The sequence below is a fragment of the Colobus angolensis genome, unplaced genomic scaffold, assembly GCF_000951035.1.
Source record: "Colobus angolensis palliatus isolate OR3802 unplaced genomic scaffold, Cang.pa_1.0 Scaffold198, whole genome shotgun sequence".
In the NCBI taxonomy this organism is placed as follows: Eukaryota; Metazoa; Chordata; class Mammalia; order Primates; family Cercopithecidae; genus Colobus; species Colobus angolensis.
The window spans coordinates 6807889-6824185 of NW_012115132.1; positions in this window are offsets into that span (position 1 = coordinate 6807889).

The window sequence follows — 16297 nt, forward strand, 5'->3', positions numbered from 1 at the left end:
GTAAGAAAGGAAATTCTGACTGCTCCTTATCATAGAGAAAAAGTGAACAGTTTCGTTATCATTAAACATGGTGTTAGCATTACAGTTTTTATAGATATTCTTTATCAAGTTAAGGAAATGCCTCTTTATTCCTAGTTGGCTTAGAGTTTATATTAAGAAAGAATGGTGAATTTTGTCAAGTTAATTTATTGCCACCTATTAATTTGAATAGATGAGTTTTTTCTTTAGCTTAATAATGTGAAGGTTTATATGAATTGATTTTTGAATGTTTAACCAGTCTTTCATACCTATAATAAATCCCAGTTGATTGTAGTGTATAATATTTTTATGCATTGTTGGATTTGATTTGCTAAGGTTTTGTTGGGGATTTTTGCATTTACATTCATGAGAAATACTAGTTTGTGTTTTTCATTTCTCTGTAATATCTTTACCTTTTTTAAGGTATTAGGTAATGCTGACTTTATAAAATGTCTTAGAAAGCATTCATTCCTTACATTTTCTGTACTTTCTTTTTCTGTGTGGATAATTGGTATTACTTTTTCCTTAAATGTTTGGTAGAATTCACTGTTCAAACAATCTTGGCTTGGAACTGTCTTTTGGGAATGTAATTAAGTATTGATTCACTTTCTTTGATAGACGTAATAGTAGAATATGGTAGTTTGTGTCTTTCAAGAAACTTGCTCATTTCATTCACTAATTAAATTTCTTGGCACCATATTCTTTTAACATTTTAAAGTTCAAGATACCAGTATGATGATACCACTTTTCATTTCTGAAATCAGCAATTTCTAAACTAAAGGTTTTTCAACTATCAATCTTCCCAAGAAATAGTCTTTGGTTAAACTGATTTTTTTTCTATTGGTTATTTTTTCAATTTCATTGAAATGTTTCCTCCAATTTTTGTTACTTTTTTCTTTTTATCTTTAGGCTTATGGTAGTTTTTTTTTCCCTCTGGTTTTCTAAGGTAAAAGTTTAGGTTATTTGTTTCACATCTTTATTATTTCCTAATATATTGTTTAACAACAGGGATACATTCTGAGAAGTATATCATTAGGTGATTTGGTTGTTGTGTGAAAATAATACAGAGTATATTTACATGGTCCTATATAGTATAACCTAGTACACACCTAGGCTATATGATATAGCCTATTGCTGTTAGGCTTCAAACTTATACAGTATGTTACTGTACTGAATACTGCAGGCAATTGTAACACAGTGGCAAATATTTGTGTATTTAAGCATATTTAACATAGAATAGGTACAGTAAAAATATGGTATCATAATCTTATGAAATCACTCTGTTATATGCAACTCTTTGCTGACTGAAACATTGTTATGTGGTACATGACCATATGTAGGCACAGTATTGCTATACTGTAATTTCTCTTTAAGCACTGTTTATACTACATTCCATAATTTTTGGTAAATTGTATTGTCATTTTCACTTAGTTTAAAACACTTAAAAATTTCCGTTGAGCCCTCTTTGACATGAAGATTATTTAGAATTGTATTGTTCAATTTGCAAATGTTTTAGAATTTTCCAGCTGTCTTCTGTTATCGGTTTGTAGTTTTATTCTGTTGTCATCTGAGAATATACTTGGTATAATTTTCATTTTTTTAGATTTAAGTAATTTTTCATATTCATGGCTTAAAATATGCTCTTTGTGAATATTTCATGTGAGCTTGAGAAAAATGTGTATTCTGCTATTGTTTCTATGTGGAATATTCTATAAATGTCAATTAGATCAAGCTGATTGCTAATGCTGCTCAGGTCTTACACATCATTATCATTACTGACTTTCTGCCTGCTTGATCTCTCAAACCTGTCAGAGGACTTTTGATGTTTCCAACTATACTAATGGATTTGTCTATTTCTCTTTTAAATCCTATCAATTTTGTCTTCACATATTTTTATATTCTGTTTATGTTTGTAATGCTTCTCTTCATTACTGATAATTTTCTTGTCTGAAGTATGATTTTTTTCTATAATTAACAAAGCTTCTCTAGCTTGCATTTGAGTATTATAAGCATACTATATCACTCTACATCTCTTTAATTTAACTTTATATGTCTTTATAGAGAGTAAAGTAAGTTTTTGATAAACAACTCATAATTGGTCTTGTGTTTTTAATCTGGTCTGACAATCTCATTTTAACTAGTTTTAAAATCTGGTATTCAGATGTAAATGTATTAGTGACATAGTTGAATCAATATCTACCATGTTTGTAACTGTTTTTTGCATGTTGGATGTATTCTATTTTCTTCCCCTCTACCCCACTCTTATTTTTGGCCTCTCTGGTTTTAATTGAGCATCTTCTATAATCTCATTTTTTTCTCATCTCATAGCACATCAATGACACTTAGAAATATATTTTTAGAGGTTACCCTAGAGTTTACAATATACATTTTTGACTTATCTAAATCCAGTCTCAAATTACAGTATAACACTTCACATGTAGTATTGGTCGTTCATGATAGGGAGAGAAAGCTCACACTTTTTCTCTTCTGTCTCTTCCTGTGACATTGCTGCCCCTCATTTCACATATATAATCACTTGGTGTATCCTTAAGTTTTAAACACATAGTTATGATTTATATCAATTAATAATAAGATAAATATATTATTTTACCTTCATTTGTTCAGTCCTTATGCTCTTACATTATGCAGATATGTTTTTGACATATCATTATCTTTCTGCCTGAAGAATTAACATTTTAACATTATTTTCAAATTTAAGATTCACTAGAGATAACTTCCCTAAATTTCATTTAAGAAACCTTTATTTCTCCTTGTTGAGAGATAATTTTGCTGAATATAATAGTGATATTATTTTTTTCTTTCAAAACTTCAAATACTTTACTTCACTGTCTTCTAACTTACATAGTTTCATTTGAGACATTCAATGTAAGTTTTTTTTTTGACAGAGTCTCACTCTGTTGCCCAGACTGGAGTGCAGTGGAATGATCTTGGCTCACTGCAACCTCTACCTCCCAGGTTCAAGCAATTCTCATGCCTCAGCCTCCTGGGTATCTGGGATTACAGGTGCGTGCCATCATGCCCAGCTAATTTTTATATTTTCAGTAGAGTCATGGTTTACCCATGTTGGCCAGGCTGGTCTCAAACTCCTGGCCTCAAGTCATCTGCCTGCCTTGATCTCCCAAAGTGCTGGGATTACAGGCATGAGCCACAGTGCCTGGCCTCACTGTAATTCTTTCCTTGGCCATTTTGAACGTACTGATAAGCCCATTGAAGGCGTTCTTCATTTATATTACGCTGTTTTAAAATATACAGGACTTTTAAAAATTTTGTCTTTTACTTTCCATTTGTCTGCTTATGTTTCTCATCTATTCTTTCATGTTGTCCACTTTTTTCATTAGAGCCCTAAACATACAAATAATAATTATCTCAAATTTCCTGTCTGTTAATTTCTGCATCTCTGTCATAACAGTCTGATTCTGATGATTGCTTTGTCTTTTCACACTGTGTTTTTCTTTGCCTTTTCATACATTGGAATTTTTTGTTGCAAGTCAGATATATTATGTTGGGTAACAGAAATGGTGGTGAAGAGTCCTTTAGTATGAAGATTTATAATTGTCTGCTTGTGGCTCTGCTTTGTTGAGTGTTTGAGCTACATAGTTATAGATGCTATTGTCTTTATAGTCCCCTAACTATGCTTGTTTTGTTTCTTTTCTTGTGTTAGGCTTTCCTAGGTACTTCTCATAGAAAGTCTGTGTCTTGCAACTCTTCAACTGTACTCTACTATTATTATTCTAGGGTCCTGTTGGTGTGGTGGTTAGATGTGTGCAAAAAGAGGCATTCTTTGTTTATTTTGGAGAGGGGGTTTCTGTCTCATTGCTCAGGCTGGAGTGCACTGTTGTGGTCTCAGCTCACTGCAACCTCTGCTTCCCAGGTTGAAATGATTCTCCTCCCTCGGCCTTCCAAGTAGCTGGGATTATAGGTGTCCACCACCACACCTGGCTAATTTTTGTATTGTTAGTAGAGACAGGGTTTCACCATGTTGGCCAGGCTGATCTCGAACTCTCTTGATTCGCCCTCCTCGGCCTCCCAAAGTGCTAGGATTACATGCGTGAGCCGCCAGGCCTCGCCACAAAAAGAAACGTTCTACCTTCTGAATGAATCTATGTTTTTTAGTTGGGCCATGATTCAGGGCTGTGAACGTCACAAATATTTCTAGTAATCTAAACAATAAAATCATTAGGAATTAGTATAGATTATTGTCCTCCTTGTTCCCTCCTGCTTTTCCTGGAAGCAGAGTTTTCAATTTATTTCCCTGAAGCCCTGACCCCTGTTCACCGTATTCACTCCAGACTCCAGAAGGGACACAAAACTTTAGGTGACTGGACTGAGAGGAATGCACTTCCCATGGCTAGGATAAGGTCCTAGAAACCATTTCTTCTTTAGCCTATAACAAAGACACTGGATGTAGTTCATAATGATCACTCTTGCCTTCCTCCTCTCAGAGCCATTTCTCAGAGCTTCACCGTAAGAACTTGTTGGGATTCCTAGAGGAAAAGCCCATGAATGTGTAGGATCCCTTTAAGACTGTGAGCCCCCAGGAATTTTTTACTCCCAATCTAGGCTACTCTCAGCCTCATGCAATTTTTCAAATTACCATTTACTGCTAGTTTGTGGCTCCAGCATCTTCTGTTCCAGGTAAGTAAATGTTGGTTTTTGTATATCTGGATGTACCCCTTTTTGTAGGTTTCATAGTAGTGGTTTGCCTAGAGGCCTCACTTCCTTCATGAATCCAAGAAGTTGTTGATTTTTGGTTTGTCTAGCTTTTTCAACTTGTAAGAACAGGAGTGATGACTTCCAAGAATTTTACATATTATAGCTGATAAGGAGATTTATAAATGACATTTTGGGCCGGGCGCGGTGGCTCAAGCCTGTAATCCCAGCACTTTGGGAGGCCGAGACGGGCGGATCACGAGGTCAGGAGTTCGAGACCATCCTGGCTAACATGGTGAAACCCCGTCTCTACTAAAAAATACAAAAAGCTAGCCGGGCGAGGTGGCTGGCGCCTGTAGTCCCAGCTACTCGGGAGGCTGAGGCAGGAGAATGGCATAAACCCAGGAGGCGGAGCTTGCAGTGAGCTGAGATCCAGCCACTGCACTCCAGCCTGGGCGACAGAGCGAGACTCCGTCTCAAAAAAAAAAATGACATTTTGGTTTTATTAGTTTTCGTGTTTGCTTTTTGTTTATTTTTGTAGTTAAACATTTTCAGACTCACAAGGATAGAAAATTCTCTGTATCTTTCAATAATAGAGTCATTGTCCAGTTTAACTAAATTTCAACAGGTCAATCATATCTTTACTTTTCCATGGAAAGGAATAATTATCCTGCTCTAACAATAGAAAAAAATGTATTTGCACTTTAAGCCAAGCAGTGTCATAGATGCTATAAAGGAGGTCAACCCATCATGTGAAAATTTCAGCTTTCCTCAAAGGCTGCTTAAAAAATCATGTCCTTGTTATAAGTCAGAAATTGAAGAGCCACCTGGAATACAGAACGACCAATTTATTAAACATTTTGTATAAAATATGTGCATTTTATATAAGAAATTGTGGATTTATTCATCTTGAGTTTGAATAACTGTAATGTCTTCTAGACTTTGCCAGTGGTGATTTGTGATTTAAAAAAGATGGGTTTATTATTTCTGCTCTTAAAAGAAGTCAAGAAAAGCCCTTTCACAAGATGCACAGACATTTTTTTCTATGACAGCATGCTTCAGAAAGCATTTGCACAGTGATCTTTGCATAATAGTCTTTTATGTTCAAAGAAAACACTTTGTGGAGAAATTTTTTAAAAACCTATAAACAACAAAGTAGAGAGAATGAGATTCTGTGTACATCAGTAGGACATTTTAAAAAGACTGACATTTATAACTTGTCAATATTAGAACTCTGATGGGACAGTATGACATGAACTTTGTCCTGGAATAACCTCCTGTAAAGCTGTAATATATTGGAACATACCGCCTTCTGAAGACTTTCTGAATGGCTAGTGATTTCCCATGATTCTTTCTGGTCTGAAGCTATATTTTGTTTTCATATAAAACCTCAATAAATCTTCTCCAAAATTCATCAGTTTGACACTGGTCATTTTGTTTTCTTTTGTTGTGGTGAGGGATGTTGACCAAGTTAAATCATGATCTAAGAGTTGAAATAAATCACAAAAATTGTGAAAGATTGATATTAAACACATTTATTTCATATAAGCCACAGAAATGTAAAAGTTAAAAAAAAAATCAGTCATACACCCATGATCAAATTTTTGTAAAGCCAGACATACATAATTTCCATAACAGAACAAAACAAGAATATTAAAATATCTTACTTTGCTATTGGAATTAAAGGACAACTCTGAAATCTGGTGATACTTTAGATATAGCAGGCTACCGAAAAGACTTTCTTCCTTTTTGTCCGTATATTTCTTCATTTGTCTGTGATATAAATCGGTTTCAATGCTTTCATTTTCTGCGTATGTAGTGAAAAACACAGATTTAAAATTTAAAGAACAGATTGCAGACATTATCAAGAAGGGAGTTGACCCCTATATTTGTCTAATTATGCTAAATTAAAAGTTATACTATCTTGCTTGAAATACATAATAAAGCTACTTAAATTTGTTAAAGGGCCTGGGTTTTGTCTTAATAATATTACTGACTCTAGTACAGCAGAAGTATTGGCTGTGCAGGATCATTTGAACTTTTCTATATTAATTGGGTTAACTACCCTTTAAATTAAAGGAATCATATTAGTGCCCTTCCTGCTTTCCGATGAGATATAGCCTAACATTTAGGCTTTATAAATAGCATGCCTTTGTTTCCCTTGTATTTTTCGACCCTATTTCAACCTATGAAATCCAAAAATGCCTTATTTTTTTGGCTTAAAATCGAAAAGTATTTATTAAAATTTTCCCCCCCATTAGAGAATATTGTTTTGGCAACATTCTTGAAAAGTTATTTCAATTTCATCACTGTTTAGTGGATGTTGTGATTTCTTTCCAATGTTAGTTGAGGTTTGTTTTGGCTGATTCTAACATAAATGTCCAAATAAAAGGGCTTATACAATGTAGCAGTATATTTTTATCACACATTGATGTCCAGAGTGGAACAGTCCATGGCTCATCTGGCGGTTCATTGGTGTCAGGAACTCTGACCCCTCTCATGTTATTATACTAACTTTAGGCTGTAACCTAATTGCCCAATAGGCTGAGCTCTGGTCATCACATCAAAATTCCAGTCAGCAGGAAAGTCAAAAACATCAGAAAAGTTTACTCTGTCTCTTAAGATAACATTCCAGAAATCCCACATTGTACTTCCATTGACATCATATTGTCTAGAAGATAATTATTGAGCCACACATAGATGCAAGGGAGGTTGAGGAATGTAGTCTTTTACATAGATAGCAATTTGTCCAGTTAAAATAATATTTATTGAAGTAGAAAACTGACTTTGTCAGCAACTGTGATGACTTTCTGATGTGTGAACTCCAGTAGGTTGAACTACAGTCCCAAGGCATTCAAACACTGATGTAGATATGCTGTGAAGTGATTTTTGCATTATCTGATTATGATCCCTACTCAGTTGACTTTAAGCTAAAGAAAAAAAAAAAAAAAGATTATTCTGGGTGGGTCTGGCCTAATCAGGCCTAAGAGCCTTTTTAGAAAGGATTTAGGCCTTCTCTGAGTTCAGAGACTAAAGATGGCCTGTGTTGACAAGGTTCTAATCTGCTCGTGATCTTCTCTTTCTGACTTTCCCTACAGACATTTAACTTGCTAACATAGTCTCTAGTCTCTACAATTACATAAGCCAATGCCTTGTAATAAACCTCCCTTGCGCACTCTCCACCACTCCCAACCTCCTGCTGGTTGAACGCTGAAGGATACAGCAACATTTTGCAGTATCTGTTTCCAGTGCTTCAGTTTTCTTCCAGCGGTTTATCCTACCTGGAGGTGTCCATGTGCTTTGAGACTATTATATTAGCTTCAGAGATTGGAGCAAATAACATGTCATCCTCTGGCCATTACTAGTTCAAGGACAATCTTAAGACCTAATTTCAGCCACTTCAGTAAGAAAGAGAATGGCTTGGTGTTTCTCAACCTAATGAATCCCATCAACTCTGAAACTATCTTTGAGAAACTACTTGCTCTCTAGGCTTCAGTATGAACATAGAGAATGGAGCCCCAAGAACTTGTTGGCATTAGACGTAAAGTAGAAGACAGTGTTAAGGATGAAGCAGACACATGAAAAACAGACCAGAGAGAAAATATTATTATTTAAAAGTGTAGAATCTAACCAGCTTAACATTCCATAATCCCTCAACATTTTTAAGGGAACATATGCATTTTGCTAATCGTTAACACAGTTTGAGTTGGCTATATATCTCTTGCAATAAAACGTATCCTAACTGATACAACTAGGAAACAATTCATTTTATGAATGATTAAACATAGATATCTAATTTGGGCATTGCCTTAAAGTAATATCTAGAAATTTCTGTAGTGCTTCTGACAGTAGTAGACTGCTGTTCTATTTGGCATGCAGACAAATTTCAGTTTAGCGTTAGGTACCAAAACATGAACATTTGTTGATAATTTTGAATATTGTGTATGAGATACTAGTTAGCTGGAAAATCACATAAAGCTCATGTTTTGCTGTAATGATAAATCTGAATTATATTTATTCCTCTTGATTTTGTGTGTTCCTACCAAGAGATTCTTTACAAAGAAGATAATGGCAGTGGTTTGAGTTGTGGCTTAACTTGTGTCCTTCTACAAAATATGTTAAAATTCCAACCCCCAGCACGTTTGAATGTAACTTTGTTTGGAAATAGGGTCTTTGCAGATGTATGCAAATTAAGATGAGGTGGTTAGGGCGGACCCTAACTCACCCATATGACTGTCATATGTGATTGTCATGTGAAGACAGAGACACACAGTGATGATGCTATGTGATGTTACATGAAGAGACTGTAGTAAGCTGATGAAGCTGAAAGCCAGAAAATGTCAAGGATGCACAGCCTCCACCCAAAGCTAGGAAGAGGCAAAGAAGGATTCTAACCAAAGTCTCAGTGGGAGCATGATCCTGCAGACATCTTGATTTTAGGTTCCTAGCTTCTGCAGCTCTGAGAGAATAAACTGTTTTCAGTTTTAGCCACCTCGTCTGTGGTAATTTGATATAGCAGCCTTTTGAAACTAATACAATATGGATGTTTCTTTTGAAAAATGAAAAAGAAGTGAGGAAGAAAAGAATAAAATGTGAGAAATTGGGAAACTCAGTTAGTATCTAATTTGAGTTAACCTATAATCTTAGTCGGGAGGCAAAGGCCAGGAGTATCACTTGAGCCCAAGAGTTTGAGGCTGCAGCGATATATAATCATACCACTGCACTCCAGCCTGGGTGACAGACCGAGACCCTATCTCAAAAACTATTTATATACTTCAGTGGACATGTATGGCATAGTTGATATTTATCAGATGCTTTTTAAGAAAAATAAAATGTGGGGTTGGAAAGTGAAGAGGTTATCAACATGTACTGAAGACTTACAACAGGCTAGGCATGGTGTTAAATGCTTTACACATTACCTGATTTAATCCTCACAGTACTGTGGTAAAACAGGTGTAATTACCCTTATTTTATTGCTGAGGAAGAGGTTTCTTAGTGAGGTTATGTAATTTGCCCATGATTACCATGATACTAAGTAGTAGATTTGAATTCTTGTAACTCTAACCTATAAAGTCCAAGTCCTTTCCTCCAAACCAGGTATCAGCAAATTATGGCCCATAATGGTGAGAGGTGAAGCTAGCTGGGCTTCTGGGTTGATGGGGACTTGGAGAACTTTTCTGTCTAGCTAAAGGATTGTAAAGGCACCAGCCAGTGCCCTGTATCTAGCTAAAGGATTGTAAACGCACCAATCAGAGCTCTGTGTCTAGCTAATCAGGGAGAGGACTTGGAGAAATTTTCTGTCTAGCTAAAGGATTGTAAATGCACCAATCAGTACTCTGCAAAAACACACCAATCAGCACTCTGTGTCTAGCTAAAGGATTGTAAATGCACCAATCAGCACTCTGTGTCTAGCTAAAGGTTTGTAAATGCACCAATCAGCACTCTGTAAAAACGAACCAATCAACACTCTGTAAAACGGACCAATCAGCACTCTGTAAAATGGACCAATCAACTCTCTGTAAAATGTCCAAATAAGGGACTAAAAGCAGGCAATCCTAACCTGCAGAGGAAACCTGCTTGGGTCTGCTTCCGCACTGTGGAAGCTTTGTTCTATCGTTCTCAATAAATCTTGCTGCTTTATCACTCTTTGGGTCCGCACTACCTTTATGAGCTGTTACACTCACTGGGAAGGTCTGCAGCTTGACTCCTGAGGTCAGTGAGACTGCGAACCCACCGGGCGGAATGAACAACTCTGACGTGCCACCTTTAAGAGCTGAAACACTCACTGCCAAGGTCTGTGGCTTCACTCCTGAAGTCAGCAAGACCATGAACCCACCAGAAGGAAGAAACTCCGGACACACCGTCTGTAAGAACTGTAACACTCACTACGAGGGTCCGCAGCTTCATTCTTGAAGTCAGTGAGACCAAGAACCCCCCCACCCCCAAGGAACTAATTCTGGGCACAGTGGGGGTCACGTTTAACCTGCCCTCTGTTTTGGAGAATAAAGTGTTATTGGAACACAGCCATGCTCCTGACTGCTTTTGCTCTACAATGGCAGAATTGACTTGTCACAGAAACCTATGACCTGCAATGCTAAAAATGATTGCAAACTGATCCTACACTGAAAAATTTTCCAAACCTTGCTCTAGACTTGTGGGAGAAAGTCTGTATTTGATTCTTTAATCTTTTCCCTTCTAAAAATCAAAAATCGAGTAAATTATTTTAATGTGTGAGGCTGCCTTCCTGTCTTTAATGTGTGGATAATCCCTTATAGTGTCATTCTAGGAATTACTTGATAAAATGAATGTTAGTATACTTTGGAAACTGTATAGAAATATACAAACCTAAATAGTTAATCTTAAAAGGAATAAAAACCACATTACTTAATATCTTACTTCAATATTGAAATAAATTTAAATACCATTATACAACTTCAGATTTCTCTTATTTCATTGAGTTTGTCTAATTAACACAAATTATAGGCAGATTTCCTTCCCAAGCTGCCTTTGTTGTAGGGGTTCCTCTATGTGGGGTGGTCCCTCTGTCCTGGGGATCTGTTTCTTCTGTGATCAAAACAGTAACATTTTTTTCTTCTTCAAAAGGCAGAATTCAATCTTTTGTTGTGGGCCACCATGGGAACATTCCTTACATTCCAAAACGGAGAGTTTTTCAGATGTAAAGACTTTGCAATCCCCTGATTAAGTCCACCAAACCTGATCTATTTCAACTATGATCTTTAGGTTGAAGTTCTAAAAATCTAAGGCTGCATTATTTCATTCAATGTCTCCTGTCCAGTTCTTCAAAATTTAATTCTTTTTATCTGTTTTGACAGAACATTCCTTTAGAGTTCACATTAAAGGCTGCTGACTCATAAAAAATGTAAACTCGTTTTATTAGAGTCGTTTGATTGTTCATTGTAGGCACATGGGGCCACAGTTTTAGGCTCAAAGTCATCTTTCGGTATCCATACTTATGCCTGGACTCAAAAAGCCTATCCTCTTCTAATTCTCTTCTTCACGTGTTCCCTATTGACATTTCCTCAATCCCAAGCTTAGTGAGACTACCCGCTTTCTTTGAACATGACAAGTTGTCAATGTGGAATACTGCATGAGACCAGTCAGTTAACTGGAAACATTTGTAAAGCCTATCTGTTCAAATGTAGAAATCGATGTGAATACCACCTATTTCTATGTCTTATTTTTTGTGCTTTTTCAAATTAAGAGTCTCTAACAATGAAGTCTTTCTAATAGGCTGACAACCTACTTTACCTTGCCTAGTTTGAACAGATGTTGAAAAATACCTTCTAGGGAGGAATATATTTGGGAAATAGTAGTGTGCTAGAGCTGGCTGTACTGGCTCCTGAGAGCAGTTTATTAAATTATTGGAAATGTTGGTAGGGGATCGCGGCTTATGCCTGTAATCTCAGCATTTGGGGAGGCTGAGGCAATAAGTTCGCTTGACCCCAGGAAGTGAGAACAGTTTGGGCAACAAAGCGAGACTTGCTCTCTAGTTTAATACAAAATGAAAAATAGCAGAGAGACAGTGTTTTTCTCAAGATCACACATGAGCAACTATGCAGTTATAAGAAAAAAATATATTTTCATAACATTGTAGTAAACAATAGCTTTCTTGTAAACAAACTATAGCACATCTTCGCAGTTTTGTACAATTAAATATGCTACTTCTGTTTAATTCAAGTCTTGTTTTCTCCTCTAAGATGGGCAATTTAAAAATAATTGTTCCTATGTACTGAAATGCTATTACTTTTGCGTTTGGTGCTTCTAGAGGTCTTTTGAAATTATATTTATTGTGATCTAAAACCTTTGTTTCTTCTCCTGCCTGATCTCCATTTCATTATAATGACCAGTGGCATTTTCACATTTTGATGACTATCCTCCCCTGCCAATCACTTCTGAGACTTAATTTCTTTCTAAACATCATCATTGGATGAAATACTTCAGTCATCAACATCTTGAAGCGTATGGCAAATACTCACGGAGTTATATTCAGAGGGCTATATGAATGTCTATGTATTAGGGATGAGATATTTTAAAAATAATGACAAATATTATAAATAAGAAGATTTGTTCTTGGTAACTTTGTGATCATTAGGTTATTCCAGGGTTCATTAAGAGGAATACTGCCTATAATGAAGAGCTGAGTTTTCAGAAAATTGCTCAAGCACTTCCAACTACATAGATCTATCAATTTCTGTGTGAATATTGAAGCTACCCTTTCAGAGAGTTAAGAAGAGTAAATTCGTCATGCGCCTCACAAAGGTTAAAAACTAAGTGAAAGACTTTTGATAAGTTTAAAGCTTAATAAAGTGAATTGGATTCGGTGAAAATTTCTTTAAAAGTTTTCAGCAAATGAACATTTTGTAGACACTGTCTCATTTGACAGCTACATCCCCATGAAGTGAGATTTTTACAGTGTGATTTGGGTGGATATGACAGTTTAAGTAGAAAGGCATTAAGACTTCTATTTTTTTCATTCCTAAAAGAAGAAAGACAGTAAAGGTGGAAGCTGGGGGAACACGTTGGAACTTAAAAAATGAGAACTTTATTTATAGTTACTAAGTGCAAATATTTCTGCTTCTGAATAATCAAATGGAATGATTTCCAGGGAATGAAAGAAAATGATTGAGGATAGAAGATAGGAAACTTTCCACTTAGATTTACTTTACACGTGTGTGACAGAAACAGAAGTAATTATGATATATTCACATTTAAATATGTTTTGGGAGCTGGATGTGGTGGCTTATGCCTGTAATTCCAGCTACTTGGGAGGTGACCGGGGGAGGATCTCTTGAGGCCAGGAGTTTGAGACCAGCCTGAGCAATATAGTGAGACCCTATTTTAAAAAATAAAAATAAAAATAAAAATATTTTTAATAACAACAAACACAACTCCCCCCACCCCACCCCAAACACTTGGTGTCAAGCTGTCAGAACTGATCTTCTCACATCTAAATATATCAGTACCCTCAGCAGTCACTCATCCTTTGGTTCTTTCTCAAACAATCTATTTACAGAGTGACCTGAGCCTGTCTAGATGTAGTTTTCCTAAAAATATGGTAAATTTCTCTGGGAACTAGGCAAGAAAATAAAAACGTGATTTTGTGCTCTTATTTATTCCTGAAACAAATTACATCTAATTTTTCATTTACTTCAAATGGCATGCTTTTCCTCCGTTAATTACTGGAGCCTGTACATGTTGAAACCCTTTACTCTATTGTACATTCCTTTGCATCTGTGTCTTTTCCTGAAGGATATTGATGGAGTGTCATCACTTGCCGAAATCTAGAATTTCATTGAAAATATTAACATGCAAGCCTCATAATTCCCCTTTTCATATATCATTTTTAAATGCCTCCTTTGGCTGCTGGTATGCAATAGTGCCAGGACAAATTGTGTCCTGGTGGTGGAGAACAGGTATAGTAGGAGCCTTCATTCCACCTGACATGCCTTGGCAGGCCCAGCCTCTGACATACCTCGTTATGTCTCTCATTCTGGCTACATGTTTCTGCAGCCTGATTTCACAGATTTGGAAGTGAAAAGGCCTCCACTGTACATCCGTTTCTATCTCAATATTGAGACAGTATGGCCAAGTTGCCTGATGACAGGTTGCAAATAGAGATGTCGATCTAAGGCAATTTCCTGCCCCAAAGGAAGGTGGGCAGGGAAATCCTGCGGAGGCACTATGAAGAGGTTTATCAGAGTCAGGTTACAGCCCTGACTAAGAGAGTCCACGTTGAGTAATCAGGGCTATGTTTTCACCTGAGATTCAGAACACAGAGATTAGTAACTGAACAGAAGCAGAACTTGTCTGAAATACAAGAGACTAGAAGCAAAGGTGTTAAACTAAAGTAATAAACAAATAAAAAAAAGATACCATTTGAAATTGTAAAGTCAGAGTGAGGAAGATTCTGTGTAGTTGACAGGTTACACTGGCTAAGGGACTTACCATGTTTCAAACTCATAGTATAGAATATTTTTGGTCAAGAGAGTTCCTGGGTGATGGAGGGGTGGGAGGAGATGCAGAGAAAGAAAGAGAAAAAGAGGGAGAGAGAGAAGGAACTCAAGGTGTCTAATTACTGAAATCTGGTTAACAGATATTAGTTTATTACAGGTAGAGTCATATTAACTCTACCCAATTTTTTCTAGCAGTATTGGAACCTTCTACTGCATATTCAGATGTATACTTTTGAATTAAATTGAGTACTGGTTTTGGTGTCTAAACAGAGATCAGAAATTAAAATATCATTTACATGTTACTAGTAATGAAACAGTATCAGGAAAATCCAGTCGTACTGAGCAGGCATGTCCACTTTCTAATAGGCAGCTCAGCATCATACTATGAGGTAATATGCATCTGCTAGATTTTTCCTATTTTGACCAATTGCCTGGACCAGAGTGGTAGTCCGTCTTAGTTTTCATTCATCATTTCTTCTGGCCCTCTGAGGTATGTCACTTCCAACTGCATTGCTTATATTCCTTTGTCTCAAATAACAACTACTGAGCCTGACCGTTAATATACAAAATTGTTTATTGTAGCAATGTTAAGTAAATTATAGAAAATAAGGAAACACTAAAAAGCCAAACTCTGGGAAGAAACAAACTCCAGAGAAGCTCTAGTAACTCAGTAGCAGAAATGTCCTGCAATCTGTTAGGGCTGTGTCTTGACTACTTCCATCCATCTACTGTCCCTGGATCTTTTTACTCAAGAATAAAATTCCAGTGAAAGAAACAGAATAAAAGAGAATGAGGGGGGAGGAGGGGGAGAGAGAGAAAGAGAGAGATTATCCTAGTTTGGGTAGCATTCTGTGGCTTGGGGTTCATTTGATTGTCCTCTGAGATTATCTGGAGCTACAGGAGAATGGTCACTCCAAAATCCTGCAGACCACATGGGAGGATTGGGAATATAATCTAACAAATTAAACTTCTGTATGTAATTTCTTGTAAATATAATCTGTATGTTGAAAATTGGGGCAATCAAAAGTGTTAAGATAAAATGGGACAGGGATAGTAGGAGACAATTGAATGAGTTTCTTTAGGATTCTCTTGCCGTCATAAAAATATGTGTATTAACTGCCTGATTTTCTAGAAAATACATGGAAAAGTTAGTGAATAGCTTGGGGTGCCAGTTAAGGTACAGGCTGGGTAAATCCATAAGTGAAGTGCTGTGCTCATTTCTATTCTCTATAATTTTAGAAGCTTGTAATCAAAGAGCACCAACAGAGAATAGAGATTCAGTGCAGTGACTTTGGAATCAGATAGAGGCTGGTGTAAACCCTCGCTCTGCTGCTTTCTAGTAGGACACTGAGTGAATCTCTCAACCTCTTTATGCTTGCATGTCTTCATCTGTAAAAAGGAATACATAATTTGTTCTTGGAGTGATTTTTAAAAGGTTTTTTAAATTTTATTTTTCATTTTTTATTATATTTTAAGTTCTAGGGTACATGTGCACAACGTGCAGGTTTGTTACATATGTATACGTGTGCCATGTTGGTATGCTGCACCCATTAACTGGTCATTTACATTAATTATATCTCCTAATGCTATCCCTCCCCCCTTCCCCCACTCCACGACAGGCCCCACTATGTGAT